Raw genomic sequence first — 10,020 nt, forward strand, 5'->3', positions numbered from 1 at the left:
GTTACCTGTTAGCAGTGACACAGCCTGAGCCATATTCCCATCACATCTTCCCCTCTGGCAGCACAGCCAAACTCTGGGCTGGATTTCCAGCCCACTGACCATTCCCAGGTGGCCCGAGCTTGTTCCCATCAGTTTTATCCATTCCTGCAGAAAGCAATTCTTAACTGGGAGCACAGAAAGATTTCACCAGCGACTTCCAGGGGAGCAGGAATGATTTACATCAGCTGGGGACTGAACCAGATTATGTTTAGCTTTAGTCCCCTGTTTTAGAAACAATAATGTTATGAATAATCCTTTTATGTTCATACATCTTGTATAAATATCTGAAACATGTATAAAACCGGGCAGAGGAGGGAGTTCATTAAGGTGGTCCAGGGGAATATTGCTCTGAGAAATAAAGGGCTGCTTAGGAGAGTTAAAATTACTTTATCCCATTACTTTTACTTAAGAAAGAAACCAGGGGGGGAAAACTAAATAAAATGAACTTTTTCCAGACAATGGTAGGTATTAGTTTGTGGCAGCATGTTCCTGGGAGCATTAGTGTGTTGGTTCAGCTGTCCTAAAATATGCACAATAGTGGTCCTTCCATATTTTACTGCAAAACTCCCAAACAACCAAGTCCAAAGCCTGGAATCAATAGCAATTTTTCAATAGAGCTCAATGCACTTGGGGGCAGGCCCTGTGTGCTCATTATTTAAAGTAAATGAAGGGGAGAAATGGCGAGTGGAAATGTGACAGGGGCAGTGATTTTTAGAAAATCCCCCTAATTTTTGAGGCCTGTCTAAGCCAACTTTTTAAGACAAAACAGGGCATGCATTGAATTTTCAGCTCAATTCCATCATGTCACACTGATTTCATCTGGTCACCGCATGTTATTGGTGGGAGTGTAACTTGATGCAGCTCAATACAGCTTGTGGCACACTGTGATTTATTACAATTTAAATGATAAAGCACCCAAGAATGTTCAGGCAATTGGATTACTCCATTGACTGAATGTTCAGACAGCTATTTTTAGAAAAAAGATGTCAGTTTGTGCAATATTAGATGGCCTGATCCGTTTTTACTGAGGGGGGCAGGGGAAAATTCCCTTATCCCATAATATTGCAGGATGTTCCCTCTGTGCTCTGTTCTTTTCAAGTGGGTTGGGAAGATCTGGAGGTGACAGGATTTTATACATCAAAGGTGGGACCAAGTTCTCAAAACACTTCACTAGGTCTTATTCTGAAAGAAATAAAGACTGACTGGTGGGAAAAATAAACCCCAAATCCGAATTTTAAGTTTGAGGGGACTCAGGACATGGGTTCTGGTGTTCCTACATTTTCTAGGGATGAGTCAGTAATGATAATTTCTGAGGAGCAGGAACAGGACTAGAACCTGCCTAGAACACGTGGATGCCAAGTTCTTGATTCACACCATCCCATTCTCATAAATCATCAGGTGGATCCTCAAAGCTGGAAAGTGTTTGGATCCACAGCTCCAGACAGACAGACAGGACGTGGAAAAAACCACGTTCCTGTCTTTTGTTGTACGAATATTTTAGAAGAGGCTACAGTGCCAAAACCAAAATAACCATGAAACTGGAATAATTCATGAATAACATGGCACAACAATAAAAGGCTGGGCATCAGTGCAGTGGATTCTTTAATTCAGCCAAGAAGAGAAAGTGCTAAAATCAACACAAAGGGATCCCATTAGACCATCAGTAGATGAAAGGCTTGTTGCAATCTCTTTGGTTTGCTCAGCTGGGTCACTTTAGGAACACTGAGTGGTCAGGTGTGGCCTAATTCTCCATTTCTTGTGTTCCTAAGCATGGGACAGGGGCTGTGGGTGTGTCAAGGTAGGAAAGGAATTCGATATGTGTGTTTGGAAAGACAGTTTTAATTATTATGGCCACCATATATCAAATCAGTTCATGTCTTTGGTACACTAATCAGAGAAAGGCTCGTGATGGCTCCAAAAATTTGTTCCTGTCTTGACAACCAACTCCTCATTTTACATGAAAGCATCAGCAGCTTCTGGGAAATAGATTAAATTTAGTTCCAAACTTCCTCTTGATATGGATAAAAAATGTCTAGGAGAACAGGCTTGACTAATCTCAGCAGGAATGAGACCTCCTGCTGATGAGCTCCTGGTTCAGTGTTTTAACATCTGATCTTACTGTCTCTGGGTCAAAATGATGCCTGGTGCAATTCTGACAATGACATTCGGGTCAGCTTAAGAAAGGATCTCTCCCATTGCACGTGTGGTTTTTGCACCAAGCCAAGCCCAGGTCTCAGGAAAGAGGCAAAGCTCTGAAGGCAGCAGGTAGAGGAAAAAACCAAAGCTCAGAAATTAACTTATGAAAAAGAGAAAAGAGCATCTTTATGTGCTCATTCTTTTAAATCTGCCAGCAGCAAAGATGTTTGGGTTTATAGAAAAAAAAACCATGGAGGCTCCAACAATGCTGAAGATTATAAGGATTAACTGATCCTGTTACCTTTGTCTTCTGTTTTAGCAGCAAGCAGGGACAGGCTGAAGTCCACATGAAGGGATATTCTGGCTCGTGAGATGTAAAAACAGGGGGTAGGCTGGTACAAAAATCAGAAAAGTTCCCTCACGGAACATCCCTCCTGATTAACCCCCAATTGCAGCTTCCAAGGCTCTCTGGGCTGGGCAATCCTGGAGCAGGAGGGAAGATTTAAATTAAGGTAACTCTGCCTCCCACAGCAAACCCCCCATGTTTTATTTCTCAGCTGCCACTCACCCGGGGTATCCCCTGGCACTGCATTACTTCTCCCAGATTAATCTTGTTGTTATATTTATCTGAAGAAAGGGCTGGCTGTCAGTCTACCCTGTGAGGCAGAATTTAATGACAGCAGAGAATACGTGCAGAGTCACTGAGGGGTTTATCCTGATCTATTTAAAAAATAAAAATAAAAAAAAAATTAAAAAGCAGGGCTTTAAAAGAGCAGCTCTTTAGTCCTGAGGTCAAAACAAACTGAGCACCTCCAAGAAGTTAAAGCCTTGATTAAGCAAAGGTTTGCCTGTGCAACTTTTCTGCGTGACTTTCCTCCTTGGGGCTGACGGGAATTAACACAGGAAAATCTTTACAGGGGTAAAAGCTGCTCAAGCTGCCCCGCTGAGCACACTCCAAACATCCCAAACTGCTTCATGGGGAGAGGTAATGCCGGGTGGGAGTCAACAAGTGCACTAAGAGCTGCTGAAGGCACAGCTTTATCCCCCCACTGCTGTATTCCCCACACTGGAGGTGTTTCCATAGGCACAGATGGAAAAGGGCCGTGGAGGAAACATTTCCAAAGGAAGGGTGCATTAGAGGAGTGATTGCAGCCCCGTGATTTATAGCTGCAGTAATGGACTGGAGTCTCAGAAAGCTGAAATCCAATTATCAGCCCTGCCATCTCAGGCAAAATGCCTGAGCCAAACTCTCTAATCAGTGCTTTTAGGCTGGGGTGGTTTTTCAGAGGTGCTGAGGCACCTCCCCACCCCACAAGAATAACACATCCCTGGCCTTCTGCTGAGCAAAGCCTCAGGATGGAAAGCCAGTCTCCCCTCCCCTGTCCTACAGGAACAAAATAAACTAACTAAAACCAAACAAAAAACCCCTTCCAAATCAGATTATATTTGATACCACTGTGCTCGATGGATATTTTCAATAGCTGGGTTGAAAAGGAACAGTCTCACTCTGTGTCAGCAGGAAAATCCAAGTGTGCAAAGGAGGACACAGAGGTTAAAAATCTTGCAAATGATGGTTCTCTGCCTGCGGTTTCCCCTCCTGTGAACAAGGACCAGGAATGTTTCCATACCCACCTCACCAAGGCACTTGTGGGAGTTAATTCAGGCCTCTGCAGAAAGTGCCTTGAGATCCACAGATGGAAGTTGCTGCAGAAGTGATGCATTACTAAATAATGAGGTACCATCATATGTGAACAAAACACACTCAGATATTGCTCCATATGTTTTATAACAGCGAGCCCTGTGTTGTTTTCCAACAGAGTCATACATTCCAACCTGGAAAGGAGCAAACACATCCCAGAATATTTTGTCTCTTTATTTAGGAGGTGAGGAGAGGGTTCCAACAACACTGTTGTCTTTTTTTTTGGGGGGGGGGGAATTGAAACCAAAAATAGGGTATTTTTTTAATTTTTTTTTTTTTCTGGAAAGAGTGGGGGGGGGAAAAAGCAGAGAAGGTTTCACACAGATTGTGCCAAAGGAACAAAACTTCTCCCTGGACATCTGTCCCTGGACACCAGAGAAGACCTTGGGTTTTCTATCTCAACTGAAAAGATAAATGTGGAAACACACCTCCCCCACTGTCCCACTGCAGTTTCATGTTTGGGCTTGGGAGAGATCCCTCAGGAGGAATAACTGCTGGCAGCTTTGGGGCTGCCACTGGAGTCTCCTCTTCCCTGCCTCCAGCTCCCAGGGAATTCCCACCAACTCCCCATGTCCTCTGTGCAAGTACAACAGACAGAGGTTGTGCTTGGGGGGGGCTGGAATTTGGGGAAAACTCTTCCTAAAATGTTCCTAAAATAGACAGGGAGGAAAGAAAACTGCAGCAATTTCATTTTCCTTCTTAATATCAGTTTTTATGCCACGACTGTAAGAAAAAAAAAAAAGCATTTGGCTGCCTGAGGAATCTGGGGACTTCAGTTCCTCACTGAATCTTTTTGGCAATTGAACCAAAATGTCGTGGTTTTGCTGGGGTTTGATCCCTATTTTTAAATTTCCTATTCACATATTCCAAAAGGAACTGAATGCTGACATAAAGACAGCAAGCAGAACACCACTAATTCAAACCCAGGGCTTCCCTCCTGCTCCAATTATGTTGCAGCATCTTTCAAAATCCACATTACACCCCAAAACTGCACGTGGGACGTTGGGTCACGTGAAAAAGAGCAAAGGGGGATGAAGAAGAGCAGGAATTAAAAAGCTGCACTGTTATTTCTGAATTATCTATGAAACATGGGAGAGAAAAATCCAGATTTCATGGAATTTTACCCTAGTTGGGCCATCAACAGTGAGAGGCAACACATCTTTAAAATCAGCTTTCCCTGGCAGGTATTAGTGGAGTGAAAACACAATTAAATCTGGAGGCAAATTTTGTGTGTGAGGTGCTCCGTGAGCCCACCAACCCCCTTCCCAAGCTGGCATTTTTTTCCCCACTCCCTCCAAGCCCCAGGAAGAGCCCAGTCCCAACCACTCCATCCTCTCCTCCCAGGGAATGAGGAGCTCTAAAAGGCCTGGTGGAAAGGGGAGAAGGAGGTGAGCAAATGAGACAAACACACTGCAAGTAACTGATTGACAGAGTCACCATTTACTGGATTCCTTGGGAATAACCAAGGATACTCTTTGCAGGTTCAGACATGATACAAACACAGCAAAACCAAAGTCCTCTGATTGATTTTTGATCCCTTTTCCCCTTTTTTTGTCCTTTCTGGAGGAGGTGGAATCCAGGTGAGTCTCGGGCTTGATTCAGAAACGAGTTCATGCACTGGGAGGACTCTTCTCAATCCTCAGCATTTCTGATGCTTCACAGCATTTCTTGCATAATTCATCTTAAAAGTGAAGTTACCAGCAGGGCAGTCAAGTGGCCTGTGATCACCAGACACAGCTTCCAGGGAACAGAAGCCAGAGGTTCAGCTTCTTGGAGCAGCCAGAGGGAGCAGTTTGGAGACTTCTCTCAGGAGCTGACTGAGCTTATCCTCCTCTTTGCCACACAGGACACCAAAGGGCATCCCTTCTGTCCATCTTCCAGAGGAACACAACAGCAAATAGCACCAGGTTGTGCTCAGTGGTGCTGGTTGAGGGTCAGCAGCAAGGAATAAACTGTGCCAGGGTTAATCTACTCCTTGTGTCTCAGAAGCCCAAGCCATCCTCCAACACTTGCTGCTGCAGTTACCCCTTATTTAAAGGATGGCACATATTGCACAGCAAAGCCCGTGTTCAGCCTTTTATCCCCCCCCACCCCCTTAAAGAACATACATTTATATCCAATATACCATCAGCCCACTGCTGAGACACCGCTGTGGGTGGAGCTCTGGGAGCACCACACAGACACAAGAGCCAGCAAATAAATGATTCTGAAAGTGTCAGACATTTCAGTCCAGGAGATTAGAGATTCACTGACTGCAGTGTGGGAAGAGCTGTTAAATGAAAACAATTGCAGCAGTCTCAGCCTTCCACAGTCACCATGTAAATCAGAGGCTCATCTTTCATCTTTTAATTGGTTTTAATGCCCTCTCATATCAAATACAGTTGCCAGAGCATTGGGTGAATGACAGAAAAACAGAAGGGCAAAAAGGCATGACTTGCTCACAGAAATAACATATTCTTTCATGGTTCCATCTGAGGTACATGAGAGGGTCTCCTGGCATATCAGGAGCCATAATTAAGTTATTAATCTTATGCCCAAGCAGGAAAGTTCCACAGAGGAAGAATATATGCCATTAAGTAGAGCCCTGTAAACCAGGAGACATGAATTACTGCTTTGCTAATAATGTGCTTCCTTGGGCAAATCACTTTTAGGTGCCTTTTCCCCTCCTATTCCTTCCATCTACCTCGAATAAATGAGTCCCCACCTCTTTCTGAGCAGGGAGAAGTCTCTCTCCACATGCTGGGACACTGCAGTTTCAGGGTGAGCCTGTAAGTTCTCCCTTCCATGTACAACAACAAATAAAAAAATCACAAACTGGAACATCTTACCCCACAGCTTTACTTGTCTGGGTAGTCCAGGGAGTCAAATGCACCATAACTGTAACACAGGAGCAAAGTTCAGTTTGGGGCCAGAGGAAAAGCAACAACTAGTGCTGAATCTAAGACTGATGCACATCCCCTTCCATTATTTAAAGGGTAAGGCAGCATGCTGGCATTTTGCTTAAAACAGGAGATTTTTAACTGACTGGCAAGGTCAAATTTTCAGACAAATTCCTTTGTTTGGCAGGGGAAAAAGTAACCCCAAATATATCCAATACAGAGGCAGTAAATTAGAGTTTGCAAATGCACCTCGTGAACTTGTGGATACATTTACATCAAAGGTAATATATATAGGTAAGATATTCTGAATAATACAAGGAGATATTCTGAGTAATTATTTGATGCACCTCATTATTGGGAACGTGCCTCACAGAGCTTTCCAGATGCAGCTTCAATGCCCTGCAGGTACCTGTCCCTGTTCCCCTGTATGGGATCTGTAGGTTGCCAACCTGGACTGAGCTCAGGAACATAATCAGTCACTCATTCCAGGTAAAAAACTCAAGAACCCAGAAGAAAAAAGATGTGCATGGCACAAGAGTTGTAGCTGTCCCACTGAAGCCCAACTGGTGGGAATGGAGCTCTTCCCAGTTTGATCCACCGACAAGTGGGACAAGGCTTTGGCCTTGAAATGAGAGCCCACATCAAACCAGAGGTCCCAAACCTCCCCTGGACTCTGCCACACATTTCTCAAATGTGGAAACAGGCAATCCAGGTCCTCAATTAACTCCATAAAAAGATCTGGGACCCCAGCATTCATTTAGCAGCTCCAAATCCCAAGGATTCAGCCCCATCACAGTCACCCCAAGAAAGGCTCCTGGCTGATAATTCCATCTTTTAAATGGATCACTTTTAACAGATCTGCCTTTCCCGAAGCTCTGATCCTTTTCTCTGCTATCCACCAACACTGAAAATTCCAGCTCTGCATATTCATTTCCTCTAAATACCTGATCCCCTTCCACGGAAAATATTCTCTTGGGGAACAGCCCAATTAAATGTACAACTCTCTGTAACCTTTGGTGTTGCTGTGTCAGGTGGGGAAGCAGCAGCAACACTGGGAAATGCAGGATCTTCGGGAAACGTAGCATATTATTAGATTTGATGAGATCCATTTTCTTGATGGCTTCTGAAAGATCTTTGTGCTAATTAGCTAAGAATACCACTGAATTATTTAATTATCTCTACTTTTGTGCAATAAAATATGTTGTCATATCACACACTCTATCTTGCTGTTGCTCCTCACACTTAATGATGCCTTTATAGTTAGTGATTTCCTTTGTTCTCCCTCTGCAAGTGGTTTTTGGTGGTGCTGGGGAATGGAGGGGGGAGCGGAGAGGGGAGGAAAAGGCAAAAATATACCAGGTTTTAAATGGATTTTTATGTGTGGGAAAATCTTTAGCTCCAGTTCCCTATAAAATACACGAAGCGGGTTTCAAAGCTACAGCGGACCCACAGAGTTCTTGCTAATCCAACCAGGAATGCTTTCCAGAAGCAAAAAAAAAAAAGGGAGAAACCATCACTTTGAGGAAAAAAAAAAAAATAAAAAATTTAAAATCAGCAAGGAATGTTTTTTAACAAGGAAGAGGTAAATTATGATAATTACTCTGACTGGTAGGGTCCTTAAGCATTACTAATTAGCATTTATTGCCTGGATTATTGGAACAATGTGTGTGTTCCCAAGAGTGAAGAAGAACTGGGATGCTCTTTCCTTCTGAGCCCTGGGAAAAAGGCAGGGCAGCAGGAATGCGGCACAGTTGGCAGAGAGAGGCTCCTCTTCCCAGCTCCAGCCTCGTGAGGAGCTGCGACTGTACCTTTGGGAAACCCACGTCCTGAACTCCTCAACTCTGCCTCTCCTCCCACCTTCCCTCCCGGAGGAGAGAAGGAAAAAAAAAAAATCAGGGAGGGTGGCACGAAAAGGAAAAGTGGCCATTAAAAATCCTCAAAATCACTTGGCAGCGCTCGGAGGCGCAGATTAACACCGAGTTAATGCTCGGGGTATTACAGTGCCTTCTATTATTGCAGGGATTGTGCCCAAACGTGCTGTGAATAAGCATTTCACTGCTTTGAAGCAGCACGGCCAAATCCTTCCTCGCAGAGAGATTCAAGGGTTAACAAATTCGATAAAAAAATAGGTCTATTATGGTATTTTCAACTGGCATTTCGATCGGGTTTGATGTGACTCTGTGAAGAGGCTGCAATCAGATTCCATGGTAAACTGCATTTTAATATCGAGCATTTACAATGGGAATCAAGTTTTGAGAATCAGAAATCGATTAGAAATTAATCAATCATCTAATCAACACGAGCCACTACACAGCATCTCAACTGTAATTTGGTATCTGGCCCAATAAATCCTTAAGTACCTTGGAAATGATTCAGGGAAGAAAGGCAAGAAAAGTATTCTCCTTTTTCTATGGTTTTTTTTTTTCCAGCTGCAGTACTCTGCAACTTTAGGTCCTGTTAAAACCCTTGAAATAAAAGAGCAACAATGGAAAACTGCAGAATGCCTCGGACCTCTTCTACCTTTTACTGCCACCAAAGCCCGTGCCTTTCAACTTGGGAAGGCAAGTTCCAACTCAGCTACAACGAGGTCAAAGTCACCAAGCTACAGTTGCTGCTCAGACCTAACTCCTGGATGCCAGAGTTTTGCAAAATTTAAGGGATTTTTTTTAATATAAAAACACCCCCATATTAAAAAATAAAAAAAAGTCTCATCTGTTTATCTTTCTCCTTCTTAATTATTTGCAGAATACTTGGGAATACCTTATATTAAATATCATGGTAGCATATTAAATATACTTCTAACTGAAATTAGTCCCAGCCTGGTGGTTTTTATTTTAGTGCTGAAAAAGATCTTCAATCTTTACTAAGCCTGACTTACTCATTCTATTTATTGATTAAATTGATGCCTAACATTTATTTGCTCTTCCATTTTCATCGTAAGATTAAAAAATCTCTTTTAGCCCACAGATTCCTTTTATTCCAGTTAAAAAGTACAATTACAGAGACTGATGAAATAATTATTGGAGGAACTATGTAACACTAACAGAAAAGAAGCCTTAGAGATATAGGTATAATACAAAAATAAATCCAAACTGCAACATCCCCCCTTTTGTCTGCAGGAGGTTAAAAAAAAAAAAAGAAAAAAAAAACAACAAAAACGCTGCAGGAATCTTTCTGGATTGATTCCCGTTCGCTTAAAAAGAAATTATTCCAGCTGGATATTTATAATGAAATTGAGCTTTAATACCGCTGACATTTCTTCAGCTG

At 42.9% G+C, this 10,020-nt stretch overlaps 1 long non-coding RNA gene across 1 annotated transcript in view; it reads right to left on the reverse strand.

Moving 5' to 3' along the window:
• Positions 1 to 5,295: 5,295 nt before the first annotated feature.
• Positions 5,296 to 10,020, reverse strand: part of LOC108494810 — a 13,049-nt gene continuing 8,324 nt past the window's right edge. The window contains exon 2 of the long non-coding RNA XR_001873964.1: positions 5,296 to 6,751. This is a non-coding gene — a long non-coding RNA (uncharacterized LOC108494810). The remainder of the gene's footprint in view (positions 6,752 to 10,020) is intronic.

This window comes from Lepidothrix coronata, unplaced genomic scaffold (assembly GCF_001604755.1).
Source record: "Lepidothrix coronata isolate B3197 unplaced genomic scaffold, Lepidothrix_coronata-1.0 Scaffold27, whole genome shotgun sequence".
Lineage (NCBI taxonomy): Eukaryota > Metazoa > Chordata > Aves > Passeriformes > Pipridae > Lepidothrix > Lepidothrix coronata.